The sequence below is a fragment of the Balaenoptera musculus genome, chromosome 6 (assembly GCF_009873245.2).
Source record: "Balaenoptera musculus isolate JJ_BM4_2016_0621 chromosome 6, mBalMus1.pri.v3, whole genome shotgun sequence".
Classification (NCBI taxonomy): Eukaryota; Metazoa; Chordata; class Mammalia; order Artiodactyla; family Balaenopteridae; genus Balaenoptera; species Balaenoptera musculus.
In genome coordinates this window covers 54,824,087-54,841,001 of record NC_045790.1, presented here as the reverse complement: position 1 = coordinate 54,841,001, position 16,915 = coordinate 54,824,087, and the positions used below count along the sequence as shown (strand labels likewise).

At 38.0% G+C, this 16,915-nt stretch overlaps 1 non-coding gene across 1 annotated transcript; it reads right to left on the bottom strand.

Moving 5' to 3' along the window:
- Positions 1 to 15,713: 15,713 nt before the first annotated feature.
- On the bottom strand, positions 15,714 to 15,786 carry TRNAA-CGC. The gene has a single exon. It is a non-coding gene; the product is annotated as a tRNA-Ala (tRNA).
- Positions 15,787 to 16,915: the final 1,129 nt, after the last annotated feature.

Genomic DNA, 16,915 nt, shown 5'->3' with positions numbered 1-16,915 from the left:
ATAAACCCCACTTGATCATGGTGTATAATCCTTTTAATGTGCTGCTGGATTCTGTTTGCTAGTATTTTGTTGAGGATGTTTGCATCTATGTTCATCAGTGATATTGGCCTGTAGTTTTCTTTTTTTGTGACATCTTTGTCTGGTTTTGGTATTAGGGTGATGGTGGCCTTTTGGAATGAGTTGGGGAGTGTTCCTCCCTCTGTAATTATTTGGAAGACTTTGAGGAGGATAGGTGTTAGCTCTTCTCTAAATGTTTGATAGAATTCACATGTGAAGCCATCTGGTCCTGGGCTTTTGTTTGTTGGAAGATTTTAAATCACAGTCTCAATTTCAGTGCTTGTGATTGGTCTGTTTATATTTTCTATGTCTTCCTGGTTCAGTTTCAGAAGGTTGTGCTTTTCTAAGAATTTGTCCATTTCTTCCAGGTTATCCATTTTATTGGTATATATTTGCTTGTAATAATCTCTCATGGCCTTTGTATTTCTGAAGTGTCAGTTGTTACTTCTCCTTTTTCATTTCTAATTCTCTTGATCTGAGTCTTCTCCCTTTTTTTCTTGATGCATCTGGCTAATGGTTTATCAATTTTGTCTATCTTCTCAAATAACCAGCTTTTAGTTTTATTGCTATTTGCTGCTGTTTCTTCATTTCTTTTTCATTTATTTCTGGTCTGATCTTTAGGATTTCTTTCCTTCTGCTGACTTTGGGTTTTTTTTTTACTTCTTTCTCTAATTGCTTTAGGTGTAAAGTTAGGTTTTTTATTTGAGATTTTTCTTGCTTCTTGAGGTAGGTTTGTATTGCTATAAACTTCCCTCTTAGAACTGCTTTTGCTGTATCCCACAGGTTTTGTGTCATTGTGTTTTCACTGTCATTTGTTTCTAGGTATTTGTTGGTTTCCTCTTGATTTCTTCAGTGATCTCTTGGTTATTTAGTAGTGTATTATTTAGCCTCCATGTATTTGTATTTTTTACAGGTTTTTTTTCCTGTAATTGATATCTAGTCTCATAGCGATGTGGTGAGAAAAGACACTTGATATGATTTCAATTTTCTTAAATTTACCCAGGCTTCATTTCTGACCCTAGATATGATCTATCCTGGCGAATGTTCCATGAGCACTTGAGAAGAAAGTGTATTCTGTTGTTTATTGATGGAATGTCCTATAAATATCAACTAAGTCCATCTGGTCTAATGTGTCTTTTAAAGCTTGAGTTTCCTTGTTTATTTTCATTTTGGTTGATCTGTCCATTGGTGAAAGTGGGATACTAAAGTCCCCTACTATGATTTTGTTGCTGTCGATTTCCCCTTTTATGGCTGTTAGCATTTGCCTTATGTATTGATATGCTCCTATGTTAGGTGCATAAATATTTACCATTGTTACATCTTCTTCTTGGATTGATCCCTTGATCATTATGTAGTGTCCTTCTTTGTCTCTTGTAATAGTCTTTATTTTAAAGTCTATTTTGTTTGATATGAGAATTGCTACTCCAGCTTTTTTTTGATTTCCATTTGCATGGAATATCTTTTTCCATCCCCTCACTTTCACTCTGTTTGTGTCCCTAGGTCTGAAGTGGGTCTCTTGTAGACAGCATATATACGGGTCTTGTTTTTGTATCCATTCAGCCGGTCTATGTCTTTTGTTTGGAGCATTTAATCCATTTACATTTAAGGTAATTATCGTTATGTATGTTCCTATTACCATTTTCTTAATTGTTTTTGGTTTGTTTTTGTAGGTCTTTTCCTTCTCTTGTGTTTCCTGCCTAGAGAAGTCCCTTTAGCATTTGTTGTAAAGCTGGTTTGGTGGTGCTGAATTCTCTTAGCTTTTGCTTGTCTGCAAAGGTTTTATTTTCTCCTTCAAATCTGAATAAGATCCTTGCTGGGTAAAGTAATCTTGGTTGTAGGGTTTCCCTTTCATCACTTTAAATATGTCCTGCCACTCCCTTCTGGCTTGCAGAGTTTCTGCTGAATGATAAGCTGTTAACCTTATGGGCATTCCCTTGTATGTTATTTGTTGCTTTTCCCTTGCTGCTTTTAATATTTTTCCTTTGTATTTAATTTTGACAATTTGATTAATATGTGCCTTGGTGTGTTTCTCCTTGGATTTATCCTTTATGGGACTCTCTGCGCTTCCTGGACTTGATTGACTATTTCCTTTCCCATGTTAGGCATGTTTTCAAGTATAATCTCTTTAAATATTTTCTCAGTCCCTTTCTTTTTCTCTTCTTCTTCTGGGACCCCTATCGTTTGAATGTTGGTGCATTTAATGTTGTCCCAGATGTCTCTGAGACTGTCCTCAATTCTTTTCATTCTTTTTTCTTTTTTTCTGCTCTGTGGTTGTTATTTCCACTATTTTATCTTCCAGATCACTTATCCATTCTTCTGTCTCAGTTATTGTGCTTTTGATTCCTTCTAGAATATTTTTAATTTCATTTATTGTGTTTTTCATCATTATTTGTTTGCTCTTTAGTTCTTCTAGGTAGTTGTTAAACGTTTCTTGTATTTTCTCCATTCTATTTCCAAGATTTTGGATCATGTCTACTGTCATTACTCTGAATTCTTTTTCAGGTAGACTGCCTATTTCCTCTTCATTTGTTTGGTCTGGTGGATTTTGACCTTGCTCCTTCATCTGCTACATATTTCTCTGTCTTCTAATTTTGTTTAACTTACTGTGTTTGGGGTCTCCTTTTTGCAGGCTGCAGGTTCATAGTTCCCGTTATTTTTGGTGTCTGTCCCCAGTGGGTGTCGTTGGTTCAGTGGCTTGTGTAGGCTTCCAGTTGGAGGGAACTGGTGACTCTGTTCTGGTGGGTGGGGCTGTATCTTGTCCTTCTGGGGGCAGGGCCATGTCCGGTGATGTGTCTTGGAGTGTCTATGAACTTAGTATGACTTTAGGCAACCTCTCTGCTAATGGGTGGGGTTGTATTTCTTTCTTGCTAGTTGTTTGGCATGGGGTGTCCAGCACTGGAGCTTGCTGGCCGTTGGGTGGAGCTTGGTCTTAGTGTTGAGACGAAGATCTCTGGCAGAGTTCTCACTGATTGATATTACATGGGGCCAGGAAGTTTCTGGTGGTCCAGTGTCCTGGTTTCGGCCCTCCCACCTTGGAGGCTCAAGCCGGACACCTGGCTGGAACACCAAGACCCTTCCAGCCACACAGCTCAGAAGAAAAGGAAGAAAGAAAGAAAGAAAGAAAAAAAACGAACAGAACCCTTGGACAAATGGTAAAGGCAAACCTAAACAGACAAAAATCACACAAAGAAGCATACACATACACACTCACAAAGAGATAAAAAGGAAAAAAAATTTTTTTTTATTTAAAAAATTTAAAAATAAAAATAAATTAAAATTTGAAAAAGTTAAAAGGAGAATAAAAAAAGAGGAGAGCAACCAAAGCAGTAAACAAATCCACCAGTGATAATAAGCACTAAAAACTAAACTAAGTTAAACATAAAATCAGAAACACATTACATGGAGAAAGCAAACCCCAATTCTACTTTTGCTCCCACTGTCCACCGCCTCAATTTTGGGAACATTCGTTGTCTATCCAGGTATTCTTCAGATGCAGGGTTTATCATATTGATTGTGGGGATTTAATCTGCTGCTCCTGAGGCTTCATGGAGGAATTTCCCTTTCTCTTCTTTGTTCACACAGCTCCTGGGGTTCAGCTTTGGTTTTGGCCCTGCCTCTGCATGTAGGCCGTCCTCAGGAACCTGGTCCCCTCCCAGACAGGAGGGGTTTAAAGCAGCAGTTGATTAGGGCTCTCTTGCTAACTCAGGCCAGGGAGAGCAAGGGGTACAGTAGTCATAATTGGAATGCTGGGCGAGCCTGTGGCGGCCGAGGCCAACATGGCATTGCAACAGCCTAAGGCACACTGTGTGTTCTCCCAGGGAAGTTGTCCCTAGATCACGGGACCCTGGCAGTGCCTTGCTGCACAGGCTCCCGGGGGGGTGTGGGTAGTGACCTGCGCTTGCACATAGGATTCTTGCTGGCAGCGGCAGCAGGGTTAGCGGTTCATGCCCGTCTCTGGGGTCTGAGCTGATAGTCATGGCTCATGCCCGTTTCTGGAGCTTGCTTAGGTGGTGCCCTGCCTTCTGTGGGCACACAGGGAAGGAAACCCCTCTCCTTGTGCACACCGAAACAATGGTCTCTTGCCTCTTTGGCAGGTCCAGAGTTTTCCCCTGATTCCCTCCCAGCTAGCTGTTGCACACTAGCCCCCTTCAGGATATCTTCATGCAGCCAACCCCAGTCCTCTCCCTGGGGTCTGATTTCCAAAGCCCAAGCCTCAGCTTTCAGCCACCACCCTCCCCGGCAGGTGAGCAGACAAGCGTCTCAGGTTGGTGAGTCCTGGTCGGCACCGATCCTTTGTGCGGGAATCTCTCCACTTTGCCCTCTGTACCCCTGTTGCTGCATTCTCCTACGTGGCTCCAAAGCTTCCCCCCACCCAACCCCTGTCTCTGCCAGTGAAGGGGCTTCCTAGTGTGTGGAAACTTTTCCTCTTTCATAGCTCCCTCCCAGAGGTGCAGGTCCTTTCCCTATTCTTTTGTCTCTGTTTTTTCTTTTTTCTTTTGCCCTACCCATGTACGTGGGGAGTTTCTTGCCTTTTGGGAAGTCTGAGGTCTTCTGCCAGGATTCAGTAGGTGCTCTGTAGGAGTTGTTCCACATGTAGATGTATTTTTGATGTATTTGTGGGGAGGAAGGTGATCTCCATGTCTTTCTCCTCCACCATCTTGAAGGTCCCTCCTCTAGATGCTTTTTTTAAAAACAACTTTTTATGCTATAAAATGGGCTGTGTTTGGAAAATATAGATTTCAGGCTATCCTTGTTGAGAGATTTCCAGAAAATAATTCTGTAATCGGAAACTCTTTTGACCAGGGCATTCCAAAATGGTTTGCTCAATATTCCCTATCTCTTCTGTGAAATAATCTCAAGGCAATAAGGAAATCCTAGTCAATAAAATTCAGTTCCTCAATAGGACATTAAGATTGATTGTGCATGGGAAGCAGTCAATTAATACACTTCTTGTTTGCTTTCTGCTTCTTTTGGACAGAAAAACAGAACCAGTGAGAAATGAAATCATTCACTTTCCTTAGTTTTGACATTCTGGAGTTAGATAAGAAGCAGAAGAGCTTTAAGGAAGTTTTACCTCTGGACTGGTACCTGAGGGCAAGCTAAAAATAAATGGATTTAAAAATTGTGAAATGTAGCATACGTAGAAAATAGCACACACTTCATATTTGTAAGACTTAATGAAAAGTTACAAAGTTGAACATTCCTGAACCACATCTGAAGGAAGCCATGCTGACAGTGTCAGGGAGCTCCAGCTTGTGTTTTACCTCTCAAGAGATTGTGAGGCTCATAAGAGAATTTAAACTCTCTGGTCTTAATCTGAATGAACATTTCTGCCTGTATTTTTCTGAAGCTTTCCTTCTCATTACTTCAACTATTCTATGAAAACTGAAATCCTGAATTCTCCTCCACTGGTTATTCTGTATTTGGAAAGCCTCGGGACTATCCTTGACGGTTCTGTTACAATCAATATTCTTTTCCCTCTATCAGCAGAATCAAGTTGTTATTTTGAAATTAATTTACGTCACTTTTCTTTGCACTATTCACTGAGATCCATCTTGTCACCCACATTTCAAAATGTAACATCTTTTTAAAGCTGTTTTGCTGCAAGCCTTTTGAAACCAATTTCACAAGTCAAATGACTGGTCTGTATAGTAAGATAAAATTTTCTCCAGTCGGCTAAAATGTTGATGTTGTCATTTTTAATGAAGTTATCCTATAAGAGCAAAACACCCAACTCTGGCAGACTCACATATACATGTATAGGTATAAGACAGGTTTAAATGAATGCATCTTTAAATAAAAATTGGAACTGATTGCATATTTAGATAAGCTAATTTAATAAAAAAAAAAAAACACAAACTTTTTGTTATAGAAATTATATCCCTGTAATTGTTTGCTGTTGTCATGTCTGCCACTTGATAGAATTAGGAGAAAGGCTGCCAGTGGAATGTTAACATAAAATGAGCGAGTTGTCATCCTAGACAAGAATGCAAACACAACACTCTCTCCATTCCCCATCAATCAGAAGGATAATTCAGTTCCCTTGCATCAGAATCTTTTTTCTACCAGATTATATGGAATCTTTTTAATTGTTAAATTTCTCAAATTAGAGGACAGCTGTTTACTCTCCAGAGAGTAATTATATTATGATATTCTAATGTATTCTGGAAGATGTAAACCATAGAAAGAAACAAACAAAAAAATCACTGGGTGGTTGGCCTGAGTGGAGTAAAAAATGTAAATGAAATTTCTTAAGGACTCTTTCATCAAATGAGCTCAATTGAGGCTATTTGCTTCACTCAGTGCAAAGGAAAATTAGGCACTTTATTTTAAGTGGTTCATTTGAGGCTTTATTTTTGGACACAAACACAACTGTGTTATATATTTGCCCAGGGATTTAACATTTTACTATATTTTTAGGTAGTGCTTTACTATTTTCAAAGTCCCCAAAGATTATAATCACTGTGTAAAAAAATGAAAAACACTAAATATCATGTGTGACAAAATCAGAAATTCTGTTTCTGGAATTGTGGCAGGTAAAAATCAGCATAATAAACTGAAGTTTGATCTTCTACAGAGCTAATTCTCAATTATAGATGGTTTGTTACTGAGCTATGAAAATGTGATATTTTTCAGTCTTATTTTAATCAGGTAATGTTATCTACAATGCTCAATAAGGAATTATAATGAAAGATTATTGCTATAAGTTAGAATATGATAGAGTTATTTAAAATAAGTACTATCAGATCAATAATGTACAATCTGTATGGGATTGAGAAAAAATAAATACAGAAAGTAAGATTTTATGTACAATGTCTGTGTCAGAGTAGCAAAATTATTGAGCTATATGCTATTTGTTTCCTTAACTTTTATTTCCTTTTCTTTTTTTTGAGTAGGTGTTGGCAAAGTATGACCATGGTACATACATGGCCGGTTGTTTTTATTTATTTTTTCCTTCCAGGACATGTTGCTAACAATACTTCTTGCATTTTAATGGTTATAGGAACTGGATACATACATTCTTACATTGTATCCTCAATTTTGACTCTTGACCCCCCCCAAAGAGTAAAATATTTACCATCTGGCTCTTCAAGAAAGGTTGTTGGCATCCAACAAACAAAGTTTTGCTGATCATAGGGAAATTACATCTAAACTTTCTAATATAAATACTTTTTTAACAACTTAAGTTCCCTTCTTTTTTCTTTAAATTTTTTTTTTAAATTAATTAATTAATTTATTTATTTATGGCTGTGTTGGGTCTTCGTTTCTGTGCAAGGGCTTTCTCTAATTGCAGCAAGTGGGGGCCAGTCTTCATCGCGGTGCACGGGCCTCTCACTATCGCAGCCTCTCTTGTTGTGGAGCACCGGCTCCAGACGCGCAGGCTCAGTAGTTGTGGCTCACGGGCCTAGTTGCTCCGTGGCATGTGGGATCTTCCCAGACCAGGGCTCGAACCCGTGTTCCTTGCATTAGCAGGCAGACTCTCAACCACTGTGCCACCAGGGAAGCCCCCCTTCTAACTTTCATTTCCTAAGAGATTTTTAAGTGACTAATAACAATTGAAAGATATAAAATAATGGCATTCATTGAGATGATCATATGATGTTGCTCCTTTAATCTGTGAATGTGGTTGATTACTTTGATTTATTACTATTGAACTCTTTAAATTTATGTTATAAATATTACTTTACAATGATAGATTATTATTTTAAAATAGTGTTAAAATAGGTTAGCTAATATTTTATTCTCAAGTTTTTGTAGCTTAGTTGATAATTGAAATTGACCCTTAATTTTCTCTCTCAATCTTACTCTCATTGTTTTGTAATAATCTAGTTTTCTCAACAGTTACATGAATCTTATTAGACAAGCTGGGTTTAAAACATTTTTTTCTTCCATTTTTTTAACAAAACTTGCATATCATATGAATTAATTATCCCTTGCATATTTGTAAGACGTCAACTATGAAGCCATCTGAGCCTGGCACATTTGTTATCTATTGCTGTGAAACAATCAATGTGAATTGTAGAGAAAATATTTTTATCTTTCTGCATAGTTAGGGCTTTCTGACAAAATTTTACTGAACCTTTGAACCTATGTTAAAAGAACAAGACATAGAAGTTAATTTACAACTGTATAGATATTGAAAACTCTACAGAGATTTACCTAACTACAGAGGTACATTTTCACACTTGAAGAGAAATAAGTCATCTTTGGATTGTAAAGCTTTAGGCAATGGTCTTATATTTTCCCTGGAGAGGATTATTTAAATTCCAACATATTAGAGTAGAAATTTTCAAAAAGACTATGATGAGTACAGAGAGTCGACTGCTTATTTTTTCTGTATGTAAGTACAGAAAATTCATTTTCTATATCCCTTGTCTACAAGACAGACTTTGTATTTGTAGGATATTTGACCTGGCTCTCATTATGTTGGTGTAAGTGTAAGAACTGAGACACAAAGGCACAACACACTTGTTATTGGCTATAAGGTAAATAAAAATAAATCTGCTCTGATTCAGAAACCTCATGTGTACATTCAGGACAAAATAATAAAGACAAATAATAAAACTTCACATTCTGTCAAAAAATTTCTTGTGGAAATTTTCATTAAAATTTTATTATCCTGTAACTAATAAGTGGAGAACTGACATCTTTGCTATGTTGAATCTTCTAATCCATGAACATGATATGTCTCTTCATTTATTTAGTTTTTCTTAAATTTCTTTTAATTTTTGTTGAAGTTACTGAAAATGGCATTGTGTCTAATTTTGATTTCTACATGTTCACTGTTTATATATAGAAATGCAACTTATTAAAGTGTGTTGATTATGTATCCTGGAAAATTTCATAACTTATTATTTCTTTTTTAAAAAATTATTTATTTATTTATTTATGGCTGTGTTGGGTCTTCGTTTCTGTGAGAGGGCTTTCTCTAGTTGCGGCAAGTGGGGGACCCTCTTCATCATGGTGCGTGGGCCTCTCACTATGACGGCCTCTCTTGTTGCGCAGCACAGGCTTCAGATGCGCAGGCTCAGTAATTGTGGCTCACGGGCCTAGTTGCTCTGCGGCATGTGGGATCTTCCCAGACCAGGGCACGAACCGGTGTCCCCTGCATTGGCAGGCAGATTCTCAACCACTGTGCCACCAGGGAAGCCCATAACTTATTATTTCTAAAGACTTTATTTTGCAGATTTCTTTTCTACATGTCCATCATCATATCATCTGCAAATAAAAACAGCTATATTTCTTTATTTTCAATTTATGTGCTTGTCAACATATTTAAGTTATTGTATTTGAAGTGTGTTTCTTTTAGACAACATGTATCTGAGTCTTTTTTCCACTCTGTAAATCTCTGTATTTTAAATGGAATATTTAGACCATTTATATTTGTTTATATATATTTTTAATGTTATGGCATCCATCTGCCATCATATTATTTGTTTTGTTTGTTTTTCTGTTTCTCATTCTTTTTTTCCTTCTTCAATTTTCTCTAGAGAAGGATGATTTTTGAATATTTTGAAGATTTTTTAGGAATCTATCTTGATTTATTTACAGTGTTTATAATTGTATCATTTTGTATAGGTGTCACAATAGTTGCTGTAGGTCTTATAATACACATATTTCCACAAGCTCTCACAGTCTATTGGTATACCTGTTTTACCACTTCAAGTGACGTATAGAAATTTTACTTCCATTTAGGTCCCTTTATCCCCTCCACATTTTAAGTCCAATTGTCTTCAGTATATCAGATGGTGTTATAATTTTTGTTCCAATCATCAAATATGATTTTAAAATCTTAGAGCTGGAGATAGTCTCTTATATTTTCCTTAATTTTTGTCCATTCACTGTTCTTTCTTTTCTTTTTGTAGTCCCAGTCTTCCACTGCTATTTTCTCTTTGCTGATTGGAACACTTCCTTTGACCATTCTTAAGGAAAGTTCTTCTGGTGACAGATGCTCTTCTTTTTCATTTGCCTGGGAATATCTGTGTTTCCCCTGAATTCTTGAAGCGCAGTTTCACAGGATATAGAATGCAGGATTGACATTTATTATCTCTCAGAACTTTTAAGCAGTATGCCACTTATTCTTGGACTCCATAGTTTTAGATGGAAAAATCTGATATCATTTGATTGGTTTTCTCCTATATATAACCAACAATCTTCTTGATATGTTATCAATTTCATTGTGTGTCAGAGAGCTTTGGCTCAATTTAGCATCTCTTACTAAATCCATGATCCAATTAAATTTTAAAAAGTATTTTCTGCAAAGATCTTCACCATTATCTAAGTGCTTTTCTTCCAAATATGTTTATTAGAAGGAGAACAAAGAGTCAGAATTTTAACTGCTATACTTTATTATTATTATTTTTTAAAGTCTTTATTGAATTTGCTAAAATATTGCTTCTGTTTTATGTTTTGTTTTTTTGGCCGTGAGGCATGTGGGATCTTAGCTTCCTGACCAGGAATTGAACCCGCACCCCCTGCATTGGAAGGTGAAGTCTTAACCACTGGACCACCAGGGACGTCCCCTAACTGCTATACTTTAGCACTTTTCTTGTCCCTGGCACTCAGGGACACTGATAACCACTTTTTAAAGAGTGCTAATCTGAATATATGATGCCTGAGCAGCAGCAGCAACATATATTTGCCTTGAAATCCTCTGTGTTTCTTGGCCTCCTCTCTAGAGAGCTAATCCTTTATCATTATTTGCTTTATCCATACACTAGTTCAATTTGTTAGTAATATATGTCCAGTGAATTTCTTTTCAGTTTTGAGAAAGTCCCTCTCTGGTACAAGAAAGCTGGATCCTGATTCTTTTATTTTTATTTTTTATTTATTTTTTAAATTTTTTTCAAATTTGCAATTTTTGTTTTATTTATTTATTTATTATTTTTTTCATCTTTATTGGAGTGTAATTGCTTTGCAATGGTGTGTTAGTTTCTGCTTCATAACAAAGTGAATCAGCTATACATATATACCCATATCTCCTCCCTCTTGTGTCTCCCTCCCATCCTCCCTATCCCACACTTCTAGGTGGTCACAAAGCACTGAGCTGTATGCGGCTGCTTCCCACTAGCTATCTATTTTACATTTGGTAGAGTATATATGTCCATGCCATTCTCTCACTTCGTCCCAGTTTATCCTTCCACCTCCCCATGTCCTCAAGTCCATTCTCTATGTCTGTGTCTTTATAACTGTCCTGCCCCTAGGTTATTCAGAACCTTTTTTTTTTAGATTCCATATATATGTGTTAGCATACAATATTTGTTTTTCTCTTTCTGACTTACTTTGTTCTGTATGACAGTCTCTATATCCATCCACCTCACTATAAATAACTCAATTTCATTTCTTTTTATGGTTGAGTAATATTCCATTGTATATATGTGCCACATCTTCTTTATCCATTCATCTGTCAGTGGACACTTAGGTTGCTTCCATGTCCTGGCTATTGTAAATAGAGCTGCAATGAACATTGTGGTACATGACTCTTTTTGAATTATGGATTTCTCAGGGTATATGCCCAATGGTGGGATTCCTGGGTCATATGATACTTCTATTTTTACGTTTTTAAGGAACCTCCATACTGTTCTCCATAGTGGCTGTATCAACATACATTCCCACCAACAGTGCAAGAGGGTTCCCTTTTCTCCACACCCTCTCCATCATTTATTGTTTGTAGATTTTTTGATGATGGTCATTCTGACTGGTGTGAGGTGATACCTCATTGTAGTTTTGATTTGCATTTCTCTAATGATTAGTGATGTTGAGCATCCTTTCATGGGTTTGTTGGCAATCTGTATATCTTCTTTGGAGAAATGTCTGTTTAGGTCTTCTGCCCTTTTTTGGATTGGGTTGTTTGTTTTTTTGATATTGAGCTGCTGGTAAATTTTGGAGATTAATCCTTTGTCAGTTGGTTCATTGGCGAATATTTTCTCCCATTCTGAGGGCTGTCTTTTCGTCTTGTTTATGGTTTCCTTTGCTGTGCAAAAGCTTTTAACTTTCATTAGGTCCCATTTGTTTATTTTTGTTTTTATTTCCTTTTCTCTAGGAAGTGGGTTAAAAAGGATCTGACTGTGATTTATGTCATAGAGTGTTCTGGCTATGTTTTCCTCTAAGAGTTTTATAGTGTCAGGCCTTACATTTAGGTCTTTAATCCATTTTGAGTTTATTTTTTTGTGTGGTGTTAGGGAGTGTTCTAATTTCATTCTTTTCCATGTAGCTGTCCACTTTTCTAAGCAGCACTTATTGAAGAGGCTGTCTTTTCTCCATTGTTATTCTTGCCTCCTTTATCAAAAATGAGGTGTCCATATGTGCATGGGTTTATCTCTGGGCTTTCTATCCTGTTCCATTGATCTATATTTCTGTTTTTGTGCCAGTACCATACTGTCTTGATTACTGTAGCTTTGTAGCATAATATGAAGTCTGGGAGCCTGATTCCTCCAGCTCCGTTTTTCTTTTTCAAGATTGCTTTGTCTATTCAGGGTCTTTTGTGTTTCCATACAAATTGTGAATTTTTTTTTGTTCTAGTTCTGTGAAAAATGCCATTGGTAGTTTGATAGAGATTGCACTGAATCTGTAGATTGCTTTGGGTAGTATAGTCATTTTCACAATGTTGATTCTTCCAATCTAAGAACATGGTATATCTCTCCATCTATTTGTATCATCTTTAATTTCTTTCATCAGTGTCTTATAGTTTTCTGCATACAGGTCTTTTATCTCCTTAGGTAGGTTTATTCCTAGGTATTTTATTCTTTTTATTGCAATGGTAAATGGGAGTATTTCCTTAACTTCTCTTTCAGATTTTTCATCATTAGTGTATAGGAATGTAAGATATTTCTGTGCATTAATTTTGTATCCTGCTACTCTACCAAATTCATTGTTTAGCTCTAGTCGTTTACTGGTAGCATCTTTAGGATTCTCTATGTATAGTATCATGTCATCTGCAAACAGTGACAATTTTACTTCTTCTTTTCCAATTTGGATTCCTTTTGTTTCTTTTTCTTCTCTGATTGCTGTGGCTAAAACTTCCAAAACTATGTTGACTAATAGTGGTGAGAGTGGGCAACCTTGTCTTGTTCCTGATCTTAGAGGAAGTGTTTTCAGTTTTTCACCATTGAGAAAAGTGTTGGCTGTGGGTTTGTCATTATGGCCTTTATTTTGTTGAGGTAATTTCCCTCTATGCATACTTTCTGGAGGGTTTTTATCATGAATGGGTGTTGAATTTTTTAGAAAGCTTTTTCTGCATCTATTGAGATGATCATATGGTTTTTCTCCTTCAATTTGTTAATATGTTTTATCACATTGACTGATTTGCATATACTGAAGAATCCTTGCATTCCTGGGATAAACCCCACTTGATCATGGTGCATGATCCTTTTAATGTGCTGCCGGATTCTGTTTGCTAGTATTTTTTGAGGATTTTTGCATCCATGTTCATCAGTGAAATTGGCCTGTAGTTTTCTTTTTTGTGACATCTTTGTCTGGTTTTGGTATCAGGGTGATGGTGGCCTCGTAGAATGAGTTTGGGAGTGTTCCTCCCTCTGCTATATTTTTGAAAATTTTGAGAAGGATAGGTGTTAGCTCTTCTCTAAATGTTTGATAGAATTTGCCTGTGAAGCTATCTGGTCCTAGGCTTTTGATTGTTGGAAGATTTTAAATCACAGTCTCAATTTCAGTGCTTGTGATTGGTCTGTTAATATTTTCTATTTCTTCCTGGTTCAGTCTCAGAAGGTTGTGCTTTTCTAAGAATCTGTCCATTTCTTCCAGGTTGTCCATTTTATTGGCATATAGTTGCTTGTAGTAATCTCTCATGATCCTTTGTATATCTGCAGTGTCAGTTGTTACTTCTTTTTCATTTCCAATTCTATTGATTTGAGTCTTCTCCCTTTTTTTCTTGATGCATCTGGCTAATGGTTTATCAATTTTGTCTATCTTCTCAAAGAACCAGCTTTAGTTTTATTGATCTTTGCTATTGGAACAAAACGGACAGACAGAACCCTAGGACAAATGGTAAAGGCAAAGCTATACAGACATAATCACGCTAAGAAGCATACACATACACACCCGAAAAAGAGAAAAAGGAAAAAAAAATCTATATATTAAAAAAGAAGGAAGAAAGCAAACAAATCAATGAACAAATCTACCAGTGATAATATACTCTAAATACTGAACTAAGATAAACATAAGACCAGAAACAAATTAGATGCAGAAAGCAAACCGCAAGTCTACAATTGCTCCCAAAGTCCACCACCTCAGTTTTGGGATGATTCATTGTCTATTCAGGTATTCCAGAAATGCTGGGTACATCAAGTTGATTGTGGAGATTTCATCCACTGCTTCTGAGGCTGCTGGGAGAAATTTCCCTTTCTCTTCTTTGTTCACCCAGCTCCTGGGGTTCAGCTTTGGATTTGGCCCTGCCTCTGCATGTAGGTTGCCTGAGGGTTTCTGTTCCCCACCCAGACAGGACGGGGTTAAAGTAGCAGCTGATTCGGGGGCTCTGGCTCACTCAGGTCGGGAAGAGGGAGTGGTACGGAATGCGGGGAGAGCCTGCAGTGGCAGAGGCCAGCGTGATGTTGCAACAGCCTGAGGCACGCCGTGTGTTCTCCCAGGGAAGTTGTCCCTGGATCACGGGACCCTGGCAGTGGCGGGCTGCACAGGCTCCCGGGAGTGGAGGTGTGGATAGTGACCTGTGCTTGCACACAGGCTTCTTGGTGGCTGCAGCAGCAGCCTTAGCGTCTTATGCCCACCTCTGGTGTTCATACTGATAGCCGCGCTTCACACCCATCTCTGGAGCTCGTTTAGGCTGTTCTCTGAATCCCCTCTCCTCGCACATCCCAAAACAATGGTGTCTTGCCTCTTTGGCAGTTCCAGACTTTTTCCTGGATTCCCTCCTGGCTAGTTGTGGCGCACTAGCCCCCTTCAGGCTGTGTTCACGCATCCAACCCCCATCCTCTTCCTGGGATGTGATCTCTGAAGCTGGAGCCTCAGCTCCCAGCCACCACCTGCCCTGGTGGGTGAGCAGACAAGCCTCTCAGGATGGTGAGTTCTGGTCAGCAGCAATCCTCTGTGCGGGAATCTCTCCGCTTTGGCCCCTGCACCCCTACCGCTGCTCTCTCCTCCGTGGCTCTGAAGCTTCCCCCCGACCACCCCGCATCTCCGCCAGTGAAGGTGCTTCCTAGCGTGTGGAAACCTTTCCTCCTTCACAGCTCCCTTCCAGAGGTGCAGGTCCCATCCCTATGTCTTGTGTCTCTGTTTTTTCTTTTTGCTTTTGCCCTACCCTGGTACGTAGGGAGTCTCTTGCCTTTTGGGAGGTCTGAGGTCTTCTGCCAGTGTTCAGTAGGTGTTCTGTAGGAGTTATTCCACATGTAGATGTATTTTTGATGTATTTGTGGGGAGGAAGGTGATCTCCACGTCTTACTCCTCCACCATCTTAAAGGTCTCCCCCTGATTGTTTTTAAAACAAAAGTGTCAGCTTACAGTTACAGGTTATGCATTGGATAGTCTAGTCACAAGCCTCTAAAGCCAAAAACATCTTCTTTATCCTCTGATCCACAATGCAGATAAGATTCCCTAGTTTAGATTTTTTTTTTTTTTTTTTTTTTTGGCTGCGCTGGGTCTTAGTTGCGGCATGTGGGATCTTCGTTGCAGCATGCAGGATCTAGTTCCCTGACCAGGGATCGAACCCAGGCCCCCTGCATTGCGAGCACAGAGTCTTAACCACTAGACCACCAGGGAAGTCCCTTTAGTTTAGATTTTTAATCTTTAAAAGACTATTCAACCTTTCACATTTCAACTTTGCCCATATGTCAGTAAGTTTTTGCTGTAAAACTAACTGCCCCAAATTCAGTGGCTTAAAACAATAACCATGTATATAACTTACAATTCTGTGAGCTGAGGGTTTGGGCTGGACTCAGGTAAGTGTTTTTATTGCTCTCTGCTGGGCACATAAAATCAGATGATAGTTTAGCTGCCTGGCTAGTCCAGGGATCCTCACGTTGGATGATTTGTCTCTGCTTCATATGGTTTCTCCTTATCCACCAAGCTATTCCAGGCCTTTCCATTTGTGAAACTTCTTGAGGTCCTGACTCAGAGCTGGCACATTCCTTCTGCCACATTCTATAGGCCTAAGTAAGCCAATAGTCTAATACAAACCATAGAAGTAGGGAGATAAGCTATAACCCTTGATGAATAGAGATTCACAGTCATATTATAATGATAATCATACTGGGAAGAAATAAATTATGGCCAATTTTGAAATCCAGTGCAGTATTTTTTTCTATTTAATTTCTATTTGTTTTATTTAATTATTTTAAACATTTTATAATCTTTTTCAAATTGTTCTGTTAACTCATATTTTAGAGTGCTAAGCTTCCCATTTATTATTTGTATGGTTATCTCCTCATATAGTTAGTAATTTCTATTGTGAGAGCAGTAGGGATAGTGTGTGTGTGTGTGTGTGTGTGTGTGTGTGTGTGTGTGTGTGTGTGTAGCAGTGGTTAAAGGGGTGGAAGGATCTTGTTTCTTCTGGGATATGAAAGTTTTGCTAAAGACTGTTTTCGGGTTCTTTTTCTTTGTTTTTTATTTTTGTATTTTTTTCTATATGTCCCTGAAGTTCCATGTGTCCAAGAACGTTAATGGCAGATTCCTGCATAACACAAGTGATATGAAATTTAATCTATACATACAAAATATTTTTTCCTTCTTAAAACACCAGGCAGAAATAACTATCCATGTTGCTTCTGAGTGTAAATAGCAGACTTTTCTTTTCTATATTTCCTAGTGAAGAAACTCTTTGAAGGCCTCAGTTGGTCAGAGCTTTTAGTTTCAGCTCCCCTATTTGGCCTATGATGATAAAATACTGGCC